The sequence below is a fragment of the Myodes glareolus genome, chromosome 5, assembly GCF_982192425.1.
Source record: "Myodes glareolus chromosome 5, mMyoGla1.1, whole genome shotgun sequence".
NCBI classification, from domain to species: domain Eukaryota; kingdom Metazoa; phylum Chordata; class Mammalia; order Rodentia; family Cricetidae; genus Myodes; species Myodes glareolus.
In genome coordinates, this window is record NC_142030.1 from 28068112 (window position 1) to 28086876 (window position 18765).

Below are 18765 nucleotides of genomic sequence, written 5' to 3' on the forward strand. Positions count from 1 at the left end.
GGGAGTCTAACGCTTTGCTTTTTTATCCGTTACACATTGGCTCATGATGTTCTATGTGGGGACAAGTTCAGGGAGGTGCCGAACCATGAACACAGCCTGGGTTTGGATTCTTGCACTTGGGGTCACAGGTTGCATTTACCAAGCCTGACTCTAGTATCAGAGACAGAGTTCTCTTCATGACTCAAGCTCCTGGCTTCTTGCTACCCCAGTCTGATTAAATATTCTATGTCTGCCATAGCTGCTCTATTCAATTTGCTTCCCTGGTGAAGACCAAATAAATGAATGAATGTTAACAACATTAATTATGTTTAATTTAATAAGATCTCATGTATTAATTGGCAAAACAGCAAACACCAGAATTCTGGAATTTATAGGCTTCTCATCTGAACACGAGTCATGCACAGGCATTATCTTGGAGGTGCAGAGCGAGAAATCATTATGAGTGAAATTTGTTCCATTTTGTAAGCAAATCACTTGCACTTTGCAGTTGGGTCTTAATCAGCTCGGTAAAGCTACCCAATCGCCATGTAGGGCAGAGGTAGCATCAAACCTTGGAGGCATCCACACACTGATAAACCCCTCCAGGGGAGTTTGCACAGATCTTGGTGATACACAGAAGGGAAGCAAGGAAATCTTTCAAAAACAGTGGGAATGTGACCATTTAAAATAATGAGAATTCATTACCCAGCCTTCCCGTCCCTTCCATTTGCTGGCAATGCAATTCAGCAGGCAATCTGCAGGAACTTCAAACCTATTTACTTGCATTGGCAAATTGGACCTGCATCCTTCCTCCTGGCCCCCCACTAAGTCCGACTTGGAGGAAAGGCTTTGGGTTTGATAAATTGCACATTTGTTTCAGCTTCCCATCTAGGAACGGCACCTCAGCCATTGAGGAGTCAGCTGGGTGATTGCTTTAAGCTACAACTTCTTACTGCCCAGAAGCAATTATTCAGGGGTGTCAGAGCCATCGTAAGGAAGTTGTACGGGGCTGGAAATGGAATTTACAGTATTTTCCCAAGACACCACTGCATATCAAAGACGTTGCAATCATCAGGACAGAGAGATGCGGAAGGAGAAACAGAAACCTTCCTGCTGGGTTGTGGAACAGAGTCTGCCATCTGCATTACTTGGCATGGAGGAAGCTGATTACGTTGGGACCTCTATTTCATAGCAGATGGGTTCATTAAATTTAATAGCCTCCAGAGCCTTTAGAGACCGTGTTAAAAACATGTGGAGCATGCTGTGACACTTCACTTCTGGCCCCGCAGTCATTATAACTCTGGCACAGACGATAAATATTGCAGTACTTTATTTCCATCAAAACAGATTACTATTATAATTATTATATTTTTTTGCAGTAGATGCTGATGTGTGTTCCTGATTTAGGGAACCATTGATAGACACCCAGATATTTTTTCTTCTACTTGGTACTAGATTTATCTTTTAAACACTTTTTATTTTTATTGTTGTGATTTTATTTCCTCTAAAGAGTCTAGTTTGTTTTCTCTTTGGAGTTGATGTTTTAAGTCAGCAGTGTAGATTTGAGTCAACAGTATAAATTTAACTTCCGAAAAGATATAAGCTCTTGTATAGATAACAGTCAATACCAGAGAAGCTTAGAGCTGAAAATGAAGGAGCCTTTTGGATTTCAGGTGTTTATTGTTGTTTATGAGGTTGAGGTTCCATGATATACACCTGTTGATGGTGACAGGCCAGCCTCTGTCCTCCACCATACAGGAACTGATGAGACTGTTAAGCCCTGGTTGCCCTGTGTCTTGGTTAGGGTTTCAATTGCTGTGAAAAAGTACTGTGATCATGGCAACTCTTATTAAGGAAAACATCCCATTGGGGTGGTTGGCTTACCATTTAGAGGTTCCATCCACTATCATCATGGTGGCACACAGCAGCATGCAGGCAGACGTGGTGCTGGAGGAGGAGCTGAGAGTTCTACATCTTGCAGGCAACAGGAAGCCTGAGTAAAAGAGACCTCAAAGCCCTGACCCACAGTATCACACTTCCTCCAACAAGGTCACACGTCCTAATAGTGCCACTCCCTGTGAGTTTATAGGGGCCAATTACATTCAAACTGGCATACTCTGGAACACGGAATGTTTGACAATTTGACGACACAGGTAATTTCTAACTTGAAGTAGCATTGGAAATGTGGGTTCTTAGAACAGTGTAGTCTTTGTAGGTCTCTCCTGAAGTATGACTAGATTCAGGGGCCAGTCTTGTTATTATTTTGATTTATTTTTTTACTCCTTTTGCCTTAATTTCTATACTAACTCCTAACTGACAGTGATGGCTTCTACTAGCCACTGACTTTCATTGTCACCATAACCCTTTCTCTTCCAGCATCTTCATCAACCCCTATTTGATTCACAGCTCTGCCTAAGGGTGGTGTTAGGTTTTTTTTCTTCCTCTTTTCCTCTTTAGGGGCCCCACCACTCAGCTCCCAAATAAATAACAGGGAGGTTTATTCTTTCTTATTAATGCCAGACCTTAGCTTGGCTTATTCCTAGCCAACTTTTCTTGACTTAAATTATCCTACCTTTTGCCTCTGGGTTTTTATCTTTCTTTATTTTATATACTTTTCTTTACTTCTTACTCTGTGACTTGCTCTGTATCTGGGTGACTGACCCCTGATGTCCTCCTCTCTACCTTTTCTCATTCTTTGATACCCCCCAGATTTCTCCCATTTGTTCTCTCTGCCTACCAGCCCCACCTATCCTTTCTCCTGCCTTGCTGTTGACTGGTCAGCTCTTTATTAGACCAATCAAGTGTTTTAGACAGGCAAAGTAACACAGCTTCACAGAGTTAAACAAATGCAACATAAAAGAATACAACACATCTTTGCATCATTAAACAAATGCTCTACAGCATAAACAAATATAACACATTTTGAAATAATATTCCACAGCATAAGGGTGAGGTGGCAATACTAACAGATGAGCTGAATCTCACAGAGTAGGAAGAAATCAGTCTCCAAAGAAATTTGGTGCAGGAAGAACAGCTGAGAAGCCTGAAAGTCAGGCAAAAGAATTTAGCTCTAGAAGCCCAAAATAATCATTATTATATTAGTGAGTTCTTCATCATGGGACCACATTTTAAAGCTGTGGAAGTGAAGACGCAGTGCAATCGATGATTAAAGATCCGCCAGACTAGCTTACAAAAGATACAGCTTTAATAAAACAAAAGGAAAAACTTTCACCAGAATCCCAATCGTCCTGAATGCTGGAGCCAGGCCAGAGAGAGGGAGGGGAAGTGCACCACCAGGTTTATAGGTAAACTTTTGCCTTAGGGCAACACGCCCTACGGACAGAATGTGATTGGCTGAACTCCCCTATCATCTCCCCCTTTTTTCTAAAATAAGACAGAACAAAACTAAATACCACTATATACAATAGAAACAAATAATAAATATAAAATTACAAACAACAAACAATATTAAGCAAGAAACATATAACAAAAGTTTTACTAAACATTCTATTTCAAGGAGTCTAAATAATGTAGAGGGTAACTACAACTATCTAATCTTCAACTCCATCAAAGATCTGAGAAGGGAAATAATTTTACTCAAGCAGCCTGGAAGTACAAGCGGGAAACTTCCAAAATGTGCAACAAATGGAAGAGACAGCTGAATACCTGGGCAATCACCCAAAGTCTCGTTTGCAATGTTGAGTCAACCAACTTTGGCTAAGGCCTGATGTAACTGACGTGCCATTTTTCAAAGGCAAGAAACCTTTTAGGACTCTCTCACCCTGTCTTGGCAAGATAAGACAATTCTGCTTTTATCCATTTACGGATATTTTGTAATTCTGTCAGTGTTTGAAGTATGGGCCTTTTCTTTGTCCAAAGGCCAGAATGTGATTGGCTGAACTTCCCCATCATGGAAGCCATAATCTAATAACATGTTTCTGTGAACCCTTTATTTACAGAACATATGAGTGAAGAAATATTGTGGTTGATTTTGGGGTATTGAGAACAGGGAGACCCTGCTTCTAAGCTATCTTCAGAATGACAAGAGAGACTAGGCTTGGGAGAACTGTCTTGCCTGTCTTGCCTGCCTTGGTGCTGTAGAGCCTAAGCAGTGTTGTAAGTGATTGTGTGTTCACCTTTGTATTTACAATAAGGTTTTAGATGGGTTCCATTAGGAAATATGACTATGGAAATGATATCTGTCTCTACCAAAAAACCAAATAGGTAATGTTATTAAATATTTTTCTCAGTTACTATAGACAACCAAAAGTTAGCTCTCTGTTTGTGTCAGCTCTCAGAAGCATTGACTATCGGTTCCAGGATCCACAGGATGTGAGATTTATTAGGAGCATTGCCTTAGGATCAGACACACCAAGGGTCTATCAAGAGCAACAGCCTCTCTATTGGCTGTGTCTGGAGCTGTTCTGCCCTGCCTCTGTATTTTTTTTTCTCAAATCTTTGCTGTAGTTCTCTTTCCTGAACAATTCTCCATCTCTCCCGATCAATCTGGTAAAACCTGGTCTCCAAGCCCTGACTTTATATGTTATCCTGGTTCAAAAACTGTAGACATGAATTTGGTGTTTACGTAGCTGGGTTTACATCTTCGACCAAATCTCTATAGCCCATGTATATATGTGGAGTTCATTCTGTCAGGCTAATGAAAGACCCTGTTGTAGAAACAGATCAGCCAGGGCTGTGGGTAAAGAGCCTTTCACAGAGAGATGTGAATGGGAGCAAATGCCTGGGATCCGGATGCCTTGGCATTTCCAAACCCCAGTTCTCCCTTCTAAACTCCAGCAAATCACAGCCCAACTAGGCTCTGATTCCAACCCACACGAGCATGGCTGCTTTCTGTGGAGTGCACTGGGGTCAGGTGTGAGAGTGGACAGCAGACTCCAGGGGGAAAGGGCTGGTCCAGGCCAGGGACTGAAAGTGGGATGGAGACAGGAAAGGTAGATCATGGCACAGTCCACACAGGCCCATAGGAGGACAGACTGGCAGTTGAGAAGTCATTGTCAAAGGGAGGCCAGTCTATGCTGGGGAGTCCCGTGTTCTTGAGGTACATGTCGGATATCAGATGTGGAATGGAGCCATCCCAGCATCAGGTGTCCATCATTCTATGAAGGAATTACACGCAGTTAGTTACTGAACTAGTGTGTTCAGTAAGTCCTTGTGTCTAGTTTTCCTGACATGAGTTTAAGACTTCCATATGTCCCCGTGTTTATAGTGTGACCCCCTTTCTATTCCTGGGGATAATTTATCTATCAGTCTATACTATTACTACCTCACAGATAGTGTAGTTTCTTGGTCCACTCCAGGGCTGGACTTCTCCCTCTCCCTAGAATGCCTAATAAGCTGCGGGTAAAACAGTGTCCTGGGGCAACGCACAGCCAGAAAAACCGCTCTTTCATACAATATAAAATAACTTACAGTAGGGGGTAGTTTGATCTACTATCGCTTTGCCTAGAAGATGTTCCCCAGTCCTCTCCCTGCTTCCAGATGTCCTGGCCATTCCCTTCCACTACATACTATCCCTGTTGTATGGGTGGTAGGAGACCCCCACTCTTGCACCTTCTGAGGACTTTGGGAAATAGTTTTGGAAACCACAGCCAAAGCTATATTGCTAGTCCCCCATCATGGCTCAGAAATGTGGGTGAATTATCTTCTCAGAACAGATTCTCATGCTTTGACATGGTTTAGACTAAAATGAACACATTCCTCCTGTTACCAGCATGAAGAACAATTAAAATAATCCAGAGAATCAGCCTGCGGTTTGATATCAGCTGCCAGCTTCATGTCTCTTGTGGTCTCTAGGATTTTCTCCATGTGAATAATTTAATTCTCTTATTCTTAGTCTGTAAGAATTGATGTAGCCATGATAAATACGATGCCCGTGAGACTGTGGCTCAGAGATGCCACAGATAAGAATTTGTCACCTCCCTTGGGCTCATAACCTATTTACAATCAGTGAGAACCCCTGCTTTGTGTTTTCTTGCCCTCATGGTCTTTCAGATGCAACATATGAACACTATGGCGACCAGAGGCGCCGTCTAGCCCTACTCTGTTCTGCTGGCGATGTGTACTCCTGTCTGCTGTCCTAGCCAAACACGATGCTCAATGCCAGCTCCTTGGGGGAAAATTCTTTAGAGCAAAGAAAAGATGAGCAGCAGCGGTAGTTAATTCAGATAAACAGGAACATGTTTTCAAATCAATTTCTATTATTTGTAATCAAGGCTGCTGGAACAACAGCATCTTTTCAGGGCATTGGGCACAACTACTAAACACACTGGCCATTGATTGCGGCTCTGAAGTTATCAAACCCAAGCTGGTCCAACCGGGGTGAAGCCAGCAGGGAGAACCCACCACACGGTTTGGTTCTCTCGCGGGTGGCCAGTTGGGAAGCAGTACTTGCCTTGTACCTTCCTTTGGGAAAGGCAGGTTCATAGGTACCTCCTGCTGGTGGATTTCCCCTAGCATTCCTAGTGAGGTACTCGTGGATAGCACTGCCCTTGCACCTTATAGGGTGGAGCCATCAAGAAACCCAATTAGAGAAATTTTGTTTGGAAAGATCCCGCCAAGCTACACCGATCTGTTTTTGATTCCAAGTAATAAATTGGAGAATTTAAAATATAGTAGGCTCAGATTTTAGGGGAGCCTAAAGCCTATGTTTCAGGTGTATGTGGTAGCTCACGCTAACCTGATCTTTAGCACAACCCTTCTCCATTGGGCCCTACTTTCCATCCCTGTCCTGCTCACAGTCATAGCGATCTTCATAGCCAACCCCAGCGCTCTCTCTAACCCAGACCATTGTACATGCTGTTCTTTTCTCGGGAAACAGTCTTCCTCTCACCTTCCTGGAACCTGTGTACATGTCCCATGTTTTCAGTTTCATGATCCTCTGCTCCCATGATCTCCTCTCCCAGACCCTAGTCTACAGTGCAATGATCCGCATTTCCTTCTGTGCACCTGGAAACTCTGAAGAACTCCTACTGCCCCGGAACGTCTGCATGTGTTTAGGCTTCCTGAGGAGAAAGACGGTGTCTGACTCTTTGCAGTACACTCAGTGAAGTGCTGGGAGCCATAGGTGTGTGTGCATTCTCCGGGGGCGGTAGGAATTTCATGGACTGGAGCTTTTCCAGCTGAGACACATCTGGAAACATCCTGTTAGTTAGAATAGCATCGTTCTCAGCACCACCTTGAGCATGCCACTCATTGCTCAAGGCCATCTTTGTAATAGATGTGAGCAATAGGTTCATCTTCCCATCCCATTGGACACGACTATGTGTCCAATACACCAATTCAACAAGAAGTCACATCCTCTCCTGAGTGACCAAGCTAGGCTTCTCTCAGACATGTCATTGTTGCGGGAAAATTGACCATACTTCTGTCCACTGATAAAATGGAAGGAAATTTTTAATAACAGTTGCACTTTTAGAATCATTTATGGATGCTAGGCATGTAACGGGCATCTAGGGAATCCTTAGATATAATTCCTAACGTTGATTTTATATTTCCTGGCCTCCCATCTGCTGTTTTATCAATTGTCTTGATGTACCTTACTATGGTGAGCAGAAGTGCACTATTGATATTAGACTTCACTCAAAGAATATCAGCTTTACTGATCCCTCATCTCTTGCTTAACACTCCCACGCCTGGGCTTTTGGACATGCTTTTTTCTCATCTGGAAAGCTACCTTACATAGCTCCCCTCCTGGGGAGAAGCATTTATGAAGGTTCCATGCTTCTATTGAAATGTCATCCCATCCATCTTTGAGTTTCCATCTTAGGGCTTTGATGATCGATTATAATTGAGTACTTGAATTTTCCCATTCTTTAAAAAAATCTTTCTTGTCTTTGTTACCCAACAACATGAGGACTGTGGACAAAGACTGTGTTTTATCTGAAGAGTTCAAGCCTGATACATGGCCAATGCCCTGGATTAACTCTTTAGACCCAGGACAGCTCGTTGTCACCTGTCTCTGCTTAGTACTAATTGCACTGTCTCATGGGCTGTGCACACCACTTGCCTTCGCTCTGTGCAATTTTCCAGGGAGTCCACAGATGCCAGAGCAGCAACACTAGGGTGATGGCAGCACCAAGAGCACTGGGCAATATGGCCGGGCTTGACTTCCTTGCGGAAAACCTTGCCTTCTGATAAATTCTCCCTGCAGAAACTGGTTAGTATGCATGGCATCTTCAGCTGCCAAGGAGCAGTCCCTGGTTTCAAGTGAAAGGACTGGGGAAATCAGGGGTGACACAGATGTGTTGAGAAGATATGATTGCTTAAGTCATATTGTTTATGCTAAAGTGCTTGAGTCTGATGGAAAAGTTCCTAACAGTGGTTTTCTTGCTATAGATATGGTTTACGGATGAAGTGGGGAATGTGCCTTTTTTTTCTTTTTTTTTCTTTTTTTTTTATCTTGGTAGAGCATCATCCTAATTTAGGTGGACTCCCAAGAAACTTGATATTAGGGGAGGCTGGGAAAAATATTTAGGTACATAAAACCTCTTTAGCATTAGCACTCGTTTCTCCATCAAAATATAAATGCTATCTGCTTTTAATTACTGGCCTCATCCAGGCCAAGTTAATTACTGTGGGCTAGGCTGAACAGAAAAGTTCCCAGAAAGCCTGCTATCATGATGGAAGGGTAGAGCATTTCCTGCAGGAGAGGCTAAGGAAATCCTTAATGAATTAGCGTCTTGACTTTTGCAACAGAATACTCAGGGCCTGGATGGGTGAAATCATAGGCTTTTGGCAGCTGTCTGCCTTCACAACACTTGGCAATCTGCTTCTTATTATTTTGCTGTTATGCAAAAGCATTGAATTCTCAAGTTAAGAAATATCGATCACTGCGTGACAATGGACACAAAACAAAAAATGTATCATCTTCAAAAACTCCTTTAAAAATGAAAGGCTTGCTTATTTTATTTTGAAAATGTGCGGGTCATTTTTCTACTTAGAAAGTGCTGCGGTTTTGTTAAACATACATTATTTAGAGGTTAAAATAATCTTAATCTTAACTATTAATATTTTTGAGAACAGATTTTTTTTTTTCAACCAGACAACCGAATGCAAACAAGAAGGAACTTGGATAAGAACACTGATGGCTGAAATGTGGGAGAGTGAGGAGGGAGGGCAGCTGCCTGGCCACAAGACCTGCATTCACGGCAGCCTATGCTGTCCTGGCAGAGCCGTGCATTTTTATAAGGTCTAGTGATTTCCCCAGACTTCATGGAATCTAGATCAAACGTGTCCGGTTCCCATTCCTCTTGTTATGATAATCAACACAGGGCTGAGTGAGGAGGGCTCAGGATGTGTATGCTTTGTGGTCTTTCTGTGAGCCCAAATGCCCTTTCTCCGTCTGCAGCTGGTCAGCAAATGGGAGGGGCCATGGTTAGCTCACTGTTAGCACAGCACCATTATAGAGTCTCTTGTGTGACCAGATATAGGGTGACCTCATTCATTTCTAGGCGCCTATCAGGCCAGGAGCCAGTCTCCACATTGGACACAAAGATTTCATAGGTTTCATTTCTAAATTAAGTTCTTACAGTGAACAAGAAGAACCAATTCTCTGACTGATAGCTGTCAATCATTTTGGTATTCCTTGGTACCCATCAGTGTGGAGCAATGAGGCTGTAGGTCCTTGTTCACAATATAACCAGGTTATCTTGAAGGCAAGCCTCTGGAGAATTCTGACACCCGTACAAACACCTATTTGCTCATACATGCTAAAGTCACCTGTTGTGGAAGCTCAAGGAAGTCCAGGTTCTCGGTCCTTTTAAGAATTCTGATGGTGTATTTCACAGGAACAAAGGAATCTCCTGCAGAAATCAGATCATTCTCTGTTCTGATTCAGGTGACTGGGGTCCCAACTTGCAACTGAATTCAAGACTCTTTAGAGCACTTGTCTGGAGCACTAGTCTAACAGACAGATCTCCCAGAATCCTTTTGTGGGTTTATATGGAGAAAACCAATGCCTCTGAACTCTATTGAACCAATCCAGAGCAGACACCTTCCATCATACTTATAATGATCATTTCTAATGTCTGCAGTAGTCATTGACAAGCCCTCTGGGCTTGGTCAGAGATAATAGTTTAAACACTATGCACAATGCCTGTTCTTATTTTTCCTTAGATTAATATATTCTTATTTTATGAGTATGTTTCCCATGCGTGCATAGAAGTATACCGTGTGCAGGCAGTTCTCATGGATGCCAGAAGGAGGCATCAGATCTCCCGAAACTAGAGCTACAGACAGTTGTGAGCTGCCATCTAGGTGCTGAGAACTGAGCCCAGTCCTGTGCAAACGCAGCAAGGGCTCTTAACCACCGAGCCATCTCTCCAGCCAACAGGGCATCTGCTAATGATGAAAGCAGTTGAGAACCCCTATAGATCCCAGTTATCATTCACACTGACATCAAACTGTCGACTTCCATCCTATCGAATACTGCTGTGTTGTGTTCTTTTCTATGAAATGGGGGTAGTGGTGCTGACCTTCTGTACTTGGTAAACTTAAAAAAGAAGAACACTGCTCAGCTCTATGCCGAACATGGCTAGTACTTGATAAATCGGTAACTAGCAGTTCCAAATACTTACTCTCTAGCCTCCATATGTAGTACTATGGAATAATTTTTTTCTTTCACTTGAGATTATCCAATTCTGACCATCAACCAACAGCCAAATCACCAACAACCAAATAAATAAATACAGAGGTTAGGTGAGATGGGGCATGAATGCCCTTTCCTTCCAGAATTGCCTTAGCTCAAAGAACCTGCTCTGAATGGTGGAAGCTCTGTGCCATGCTTGGGTTGAAAGAGATCAAGTGACATTCTACCACGACCATTGTCCTTTGTTGCCTTGGAAGTCATTATGGCTGTAGCTTTTGGAAGTAGCTAGAGCAAGAATGAAGCGTGACGCTGGGATAGGCCGTGCTTTTCCGTCTGATGGCAGCCTCGTGTGTCAAGGAGCCAGCAGGGAATGGTTAGTCGGCTGTGATGGGTGATGCTCAGACACATCCTTCCTTCCAGTGCAGGCCTTACCTGAGCCACACAATGAGGACTACCAGAATGCCTAGAGTCTCAATAATGGGGCGTGACTTCAAGCCTTTATCACTGTCTCAGCTTTCATTAGGTGCATTTTATTAACTCTGTTTTCTAGATGGTAGATACCACACTAAGAGAAATTCCACAGTTTTTCTGAGAAAATGGGATAACTAAACAGACAAGTGAAACTCAGCTCCCATAATCTGTGTGGATAGGAGACTCTTAGGATGCTACACAGTCTGAGATGTCCTCATCCCTGTATGTGCTCTGATAGGGGACACAGCCCCACAGGTTGCTTCCTAAAGGTGCTAGAGTCTTGAGAATGCCTGCTGGAAAGTTAGAGATATCACTTCTGTCCTGCAGGCCTGAGTTAGTCTATGTACAAAAGTTTGGAAGCTCCACTGTGTCTGCTTTGGGAGATAAAAACACTGAAGCCCAGCTTGACCTGGGTTGTGCTACCAGAACCTTGGCAGCACAATCTTTGAATTTTGCAATGTGTAGCACCCCTGTGGGCCTTTCTCTGTGCTATGGTAGAGGACAGAATGGAAACTCCCAACTCGTCACACTTGAGGAAGAAGTGCAGCATTCTTGGTGTTAAGTCACTATTCACATCCACAGTGCTTGATAGATTTTAAATGTCCTGGGATGTACAGATTAGATGTGCCCAACATTAGGAAAGAATGAGGTGGGGGTTACCCTCGCAGCACACATCACATCCTGTGTCTTCTGTAACTCCAGCCGTTGTCACTGTGTCAGAAATCTCACATTATTCCTAACACACAGTTTTCCTGGGGAAACAGGGTCTGAACCAAGCTCCTCCTGGCATTGTAAATTACTCTGCATGGCAAGTGTGCCTACCTCAGTGAATAGTCCAGCAAGTTTCTAAGTGTGCTAGTAAATGCATCAAAGACTCAGTCGGACAAACCAGTGTGACCTTAGACAGCCAGGACAGAGAGGGTGAATTGTGAGAAAATTTCTCTCCTTCCACCCTGAAGATCCCAAGAACCAGGCTAAGTGCCAGGCTCTTTTACCCACCAAGCAAACTTGCCTGCCCTGATTTCAACTATTTTTTTCCAAGTATCCCCTTACTCTTAAGTTGTACATGACAATGGCCCTGAGTTCTTATTTATTTATTTTCTGTGGCTGCCTATTCCCCCAATATGATGCCCCACAAATAAAAGAATGTATGACTCAATGGTGAAATGGTGTCCACGCAGAACATTTTATTCCCATTATAGTTGGATCTGTCCTCCTAATTCTTACATACTTGGTCAATGATGGGTGTAAGCCCTGCCTCCCCTGCGGACCCTACCCACTGGTTCCATTGTCCTCACAGTATAGCCGTCTTTCCATCTGTATCTCTCCAGTCTTCAGGACAGTCACACCCACATCTCTACCCTCTACCACTGTCACCTGCCCCAGAGGCTGATCCTTTATAGATATTTAGTAGGTAAATAGATAAGGAATAACTGTGTGGGAGTTTCGATAGGCTTAAACTAAGAAAGTTCTGAACACTGTGAGGTCATCACCCAGTTGCTAGACAGTACGTAATTCTGTATCTATCTGATCTATCCATGATTTAAAAGAAATCACAGTGTGAACTTTTACATATGAAATATTGAAGCTGGGAACACATGCAGTAACACCTCACGGGGCCTGTGTCTTATTTATCCTTGCATGTGGCCTGCATACCCAAGACACATTCTCTCTGTGAGTAGGCGGGCTCACTCATGAATGTGTGACTTCAATTTGCTGTCTCTCGTTATGTTAGGTTTTCATATTTTCCATCATGGAGATATGGAAGACATTGTTTTTTGAAAGAGCTCTGTGGTTGGTACTCATTAATTTCTGTTAGCAACAAAAGAAAGATGAAAACAACCCAAAGTTGCCATCCTCACAAGTTTCAAAACTTGTCTCCTTCCGTGGGTGTTTCTCTGTGCACACATTTTTTAGCATGCCCCTCTCACTGCACACGTAATGACAGTTGCTTTGAGTTTCAAGGCGATTGAACTCTGAAACAGTTGCTTTAAGTTAGTTTTGGGTAACAAGCCAACAAGGTAATAATACAGTCTGCCTCTGGTGAGCTCACTCACCTTATCCGATCAAGTCATCTATTTACAAATTCGTTTTTTCATGCATTAATCTAAGTCACTATGAAGGATTTTCTTAAAGTTTTACTTAATTATTACTTTGGGTGTATGCGTGGTTTTTTTTCCTGTATAAATGTCAGTACCCCATTTGTATACCTGGCCCTGGTGGGGACCAGAACAGGTTATGGTCATCTCCTGGAGGTGGAGTCAGATGCTATGAGCTGCCATGTGGGTGCTGGGACCTGGGCCGTCTGGAAGAGGACCTCTCTCCAGCCCCAAGCTTTTAGTTTTTGAAATCAGCCTATGATGTTAGATAGTATTAAGACATATTGAGCAAAGTGGATTTTTTTGTGGTTCGCCTTTACCCTGTCCTTAAGAACAATATATCTCACTACAGGATTTTAATTTTTCTCTTAAAAATTTAGGCCATAAACATAGTTTATTTCTATGTATGAAACTGGTTTATATCAGAGAAAGGTTAGAAAAGAACCCTTCCATATGTTCCATAATCTCTTTATACTCACTAAGGCATATGAGTTAGATGTATAAGAGTAATAGAGAATTCTTTTATAGGTATATAAATGTTTCATGGGTAATAACTGAAGCATTCCCTCCCCTCAATCTTTTGGCTTGGAGACCTATATACTGTTTTAACAAAGGACAATTCAACATGGAGAAGTAACAATATTTAAAAAAAACAAGTGATCTGGGCTTTTGGGGGTGATTCATACTTAGAGCTGAGCACGGAGGACACTGGTGTCAGGGTTTCTGTGTGGACACAAGTTTGTACTCTCTCCTTTGTAAGGACTGTCCTGCTGTAGAAGTGGCGGGAAGAAGTCTGCACAGCATGAAGCTTATGCTCTGATTTCAGGCAGGAGTGGGAGGGCACGGGATTCCTTCTTCACCTACTGCTTCTCAGCCGTCTTCAGTTCAAAATAGTTCTCATGCCAAAGAGGCATATTTGAGGATCATGGTTACTGGATTTACATAAATTTCCTTATTAATGAGCAGGGATGTCTTCCAAATCATTTTTAAGTTCCCCAAAGTGGGAATCTTGATGATGCAGAGAACTGACCTTTCTCCACAGTGCTTCTCGGGAGGACAGAGGAGCCGCACAGCTGGATGGACACTGGGGAACAGAGTTTTCCTTTACTTTATTCAGCTTGGGCCCTCAGTAAATCAGCTCTTCTTTCTGGGCCCTACTTTCCGTCTATAACTTGATCTGGTCCTCTATGGATAAGCATATGCAGGGAAAGTGAAATTGTGGGTACTATTAATAGCCAGAAAGCCACGTCATCGTAGTAACGACCCAGGGCAGAAGGACTAAATGTTCTCACAGACAGCAGTCACAGCCAGTTAGCTCTGAGGGGCTTCTCAAATTCTCAACATCTAGTTGAGATTAACAAGAGTTAAATTATTAAATAAGAAAAAAGCCTATTCCTGCATTTATGTATTGCTGCTTGAGCAACAAAAACGAGAGTAAACATTGCAGCTACATATATCAGATACTTACTCTTGTCCAGACATGGGTCCAAGAGATATATCAAAAATATATTTATAAATAAATATAAAAATTAAATTCTATTTAGTTACCAGACATGGCAATGCACCCTGTAATCCCGCCACTGGTGAGGCTGAGACAAGAGGGGCAAAAATTCCAGGTCTATGTAGACATCAGGGCCACCCTGTGATACATAATAAGACCCTGTGTCAAAAATCAAAACACACAAAAATTATATTTAAATATAAAATTAAATCTATCATTTGCTGTGGGACAATGGTCTTGTATCCTATAAAGATTTGTCACTTGTACTGGTTTAATAAAATGCTGATTAGCCAGTAGTCAGGCAGGAAGTATAGGCAAGGCAACCAGAATAGGGAAATTGTGGGAAGAGGAAAGGCTCAGTCTGCAGTTATCACCAAACACAGAAGAAGCAAGATGCCTCACTGATAAAAGGTACTAAGCCACATGGCTAACACAAACAAGAATTATGGGTTAAAATAAGAGATAAGGGTTAATAAGAAGGCTGAGCTAATAAGCCAACCAGTTTATAATTAATGTATGCCTCTGTGTGTTTCTTTGGAACTGAATGGCTGCAGGACTGGAAGGGACAGAAACCTCTGTCAACAATCATTAGGTATAAATAAATAGCATTTATAAGATAGGTGCTATTGCTGCTGGTGTTTGCTGACAATAAAGCCGAACTATTGAATAGAGTTGAATACTTGCCCAACTGTCCATTCAAATCATTTACTTAAAACAAATAAAAATGATCTTTTGCATCTTAGAACATAAACATTGTTTAAAAATAGAACCAGAGAGCTATTTCATATTCTCCAAGGAAGCTAGGAAAATCTGGGCAGTTTGGGCCCAGATCGCACTATTTTGCTGAGTTTTCTCCCTGCTGTCATCATGGAGCCCATAGCTGTTTGGGATTGAATCTGTGCCTCGGATTCACTTCATGTTACTCCTTCAACTGCCTGCACTGCCAAAGCCTCCTCCAAAGCCCCTCGAAAGCCGACATGGATTATGGTCGTATCAGGGAGGCAGCATGACTCATCCGAGCAGGGCTTACGTATAAGCATCCAGGTTGGCAGTCCAGGCTGACTCAGGGGCTAAAGCCATTCTTCTCTGTCCTGAGACCAGACTCTGTCCTCAGAAGAGTTACAAAATGGAGGTGTTGGAGATCCAAGTAGATGTCCCACACAATGAGAGGTGTGGCTTTTCTTTTTGGCCTGCTCTGGTGTCTGTGTCTCTTAGGGAGATGGCACAGATGGTCTGTGCTAGTTAAGAACACAGGACAGGATGTGTGGGGTTTAAATGTTCACTGTATGACTTGGGATAGCTTCCTTAATGCATCTGTGCTTCCATTTAGTCATATATGAAAGAGGGATCTTGGGAGACCATGTCTGTCCAGACTGTATTCAGGATAACGGATGTATCAGTGTCTTCTCTCAGGGACCCACCTTCTTCCATGTTACCTGTTGCCTCTGTGGCAGTCATAGGTGCCTGTTGTTACTGTAGGTGATGGTTCAGCATCTGTTGGTTGTTCATCATCCATGTCAGATGGAAAGCTGGCAGGACCCATGTTGGTTCTGTCAGTGCTTGAGAAGGTTGGTATAAGGTAAGGGTAGAGGAAGACCATAGCTCTGTTCACAGCATGCTGCACCATCTGAGGTGCTCACTGTCAGGCTAGATTTACTTTTTTGTAATTAGCATATGAAGTATTAAGTTCCCTTATGATATTCTCAAACAAAATTGACTTCTGTTGGTTCCCATCCGACCTTATCCCCCATCTCCTTGCCCTGACACCCGGCCCCACTCCGTAGCCTTTCTGTTTTGACATGACTGGGTGTGTCCTATTGCCCTCCCCAACCTTCAGACCCATGTCCCACTTCTCATGGTCTCCTTTCTAGTTCCTGTAGTATGAGGGGCCGGCTTGTTGGGGTATCTATTCCTGCCCGGTACCCCACAGCTGGCAAGTCCCAAGGAAAAATCACACACAGGACTCCATAAGGTTATAAACTGATTGGCCCATTAGGTCAGGCTTCTTGTTAACTCTTATAACATATATTACCCCATTATCCTTATCTATGTTAACCACATGGGCTCAGTACCTTTCTCAGTGTGACAGCTTACATGTTGCCTCTTCGGTGGTCTGCGCAGGAGTGGCAGAGGAACCTCTCTGCTTCCCAGAATTCTCCTGTTCTCATTGCATCACCTCTACTTCCTGTCTGGTTTTCCCGCCTATACTGCCTGCCTGGCCAATCAGCATTTTATTAAAATATGATTGACAGAATACAGACAATTCTCCCACAGCAAGTTCCCATTCATAAACAGGCTAGTGAAATGCACAGACACTTCTCAAAAATAGAGATACAGTTGAACAATAAACACTTTGAAAACTGTTCAATATTCCAAGCCACCAGGGAAAAGCAAATGTAAACAACTTTAAGATTGGATCTTAGCCCAGTGAGAATGGGCTTCACCATGAAGAAAATAAAAAGAAATGTTGGTGAGGATGTAGGCAAGAAGAGCCCTGAAAGTACTCAGCTTTAAGGTACTTTGATACCTTATAATAACCTTATAATAACCTTATAATAACCTTATAATAACCTTATGGGTGCCTCCAAGCAGTGTCTGTTTAAGCTGGGGACATTTGGGGATTTTGACATTTTTTCCTCTGCCCTCTTCACCTGCTACCCTCCCTAATAGAATTTTGATCTCCCCCAAATTTTGGTCAGCCTGAGCACCTCTCCTCTGAGGCTCAGGATCCCCAGCATTTAAAGAGAAGCAGACAATTCTCAATTGCTCTCCCTCAAATCTACTGGTGCTCACACCGTGAGCCCCACCTCTGGGGGCCACAGTGAACTGAGCTGGCACTTGCCTCTGCCTTCTGAAGACTTCCAACCCCAGCCCATTGTCTAAAGGGGCTTTTTTCCCATGCTATGTTAAGTGTATGTCTCTTGTTAGGTGTTAAGTGTGTGAGCGTGGGTGAAAGATTGTGGAATCGATGGCTGAGTCAACCCCCAAATAGCCACCATCCCTCAATCAAAAATACTTGGCTTTGTGGTGTCTCCCAACACTGTTAATCAGTCACCCAGCCTAGGGCTACCCAAAGAGTGCCTGACCTTTCCTTGTATTTCCACTGAACTTTCTGCTGTGGGTAGGATATGGGTAACCCTTACTTTGGGAATGTGCCATGATCAATCAATTCTGCAGCTCCCTCAGCATCAAGAGTCTCTTAGCTGCATGCACATGTCACTGTCTGAAAATGGAGGGTGAGCAGTCATCACCTAGGCCACATTCTTTCTCCCCGCTCAGAGGTCAGAGGTTGTATCTTCAGTTGGCAGGTTTACCTCCCTAGCTCAGAGCATGCTCAGTGGTTAGCTGTGCCTTTCACTCAGGGCCCAGCAGAGAAAGAACTGTGGAGACGGAGGAGCAAGGGCGAGAAATATAAGCTTAGTTCACGTGTGGTGAGCTGCTTTCTACTTTTGGCTTCATAGTTTAAATTTGCATAATTCTTTTAAAAATGAAAAATTAATTATTTATGACTGTAGCTTTTAACCAAACTGTGCATTTAAAGTAATCGCTCTGGATAATTTAAATAAAATCTTTTCTGCAAACACTTTTGGTTCATTAGAATGAGAAAGCTATTGGTTTATTTAATTAAAAGGACATTATCTGCTGCTTGAATTTTCTTTTTTTCTGTTTGACAATAGAGGGAAATCACATTGAGACAGACTAGAGTTAATTAACTTGTCTCAAAAGTAGCCATATTTGGCCTTCACTCTTTAATTTTAAAGAGATATATGTTAATAAAGCAATCCATTATTTCTGAAGAGTGGAAGGTAACCCTTAGCCCTCATGCTCACAATGGTGATGGTGGCACTTCTGTAGGTGGTGTGGCCATCTTGCTACAGAGGCTTTTTTCCAGAAGCCCACGTGCACAAAGTGGACATATTTGTGACATACTCTGGTGTTTTCCCAGATCGTGACAGGCACACAGTTTTGCCCTGAGGGGCCATGTGCTGGTTAATTTTAAATGTTAACTGGATAGAATAGATTACAGTCCAGGAAAAGAGTTTCAGTCTAGGACTTGCCTAGATCAAGTTGACCTTTGTGCATGTCTGGGAGGGTTTGTCTTGCTTTCT

The 18765-nt window shown here is 42.8% G+C and overlaps 1 protein-coding gene across 2 annotated transcripts in view; it reads left to right on the forward strand.

The window, feature by feature from the left end:
* The window catches only part of Cacna2d3 (calcium voltage-gated channel auxiliary subunit alpha2delta 3), an 837667-nt gene that overhangs the window by 566073 nt on the left and 252829 nt on the right, over window positions 1-18765 (forward strand). The gene's annotated exons all lie outside the window — the stretch shown is intronic.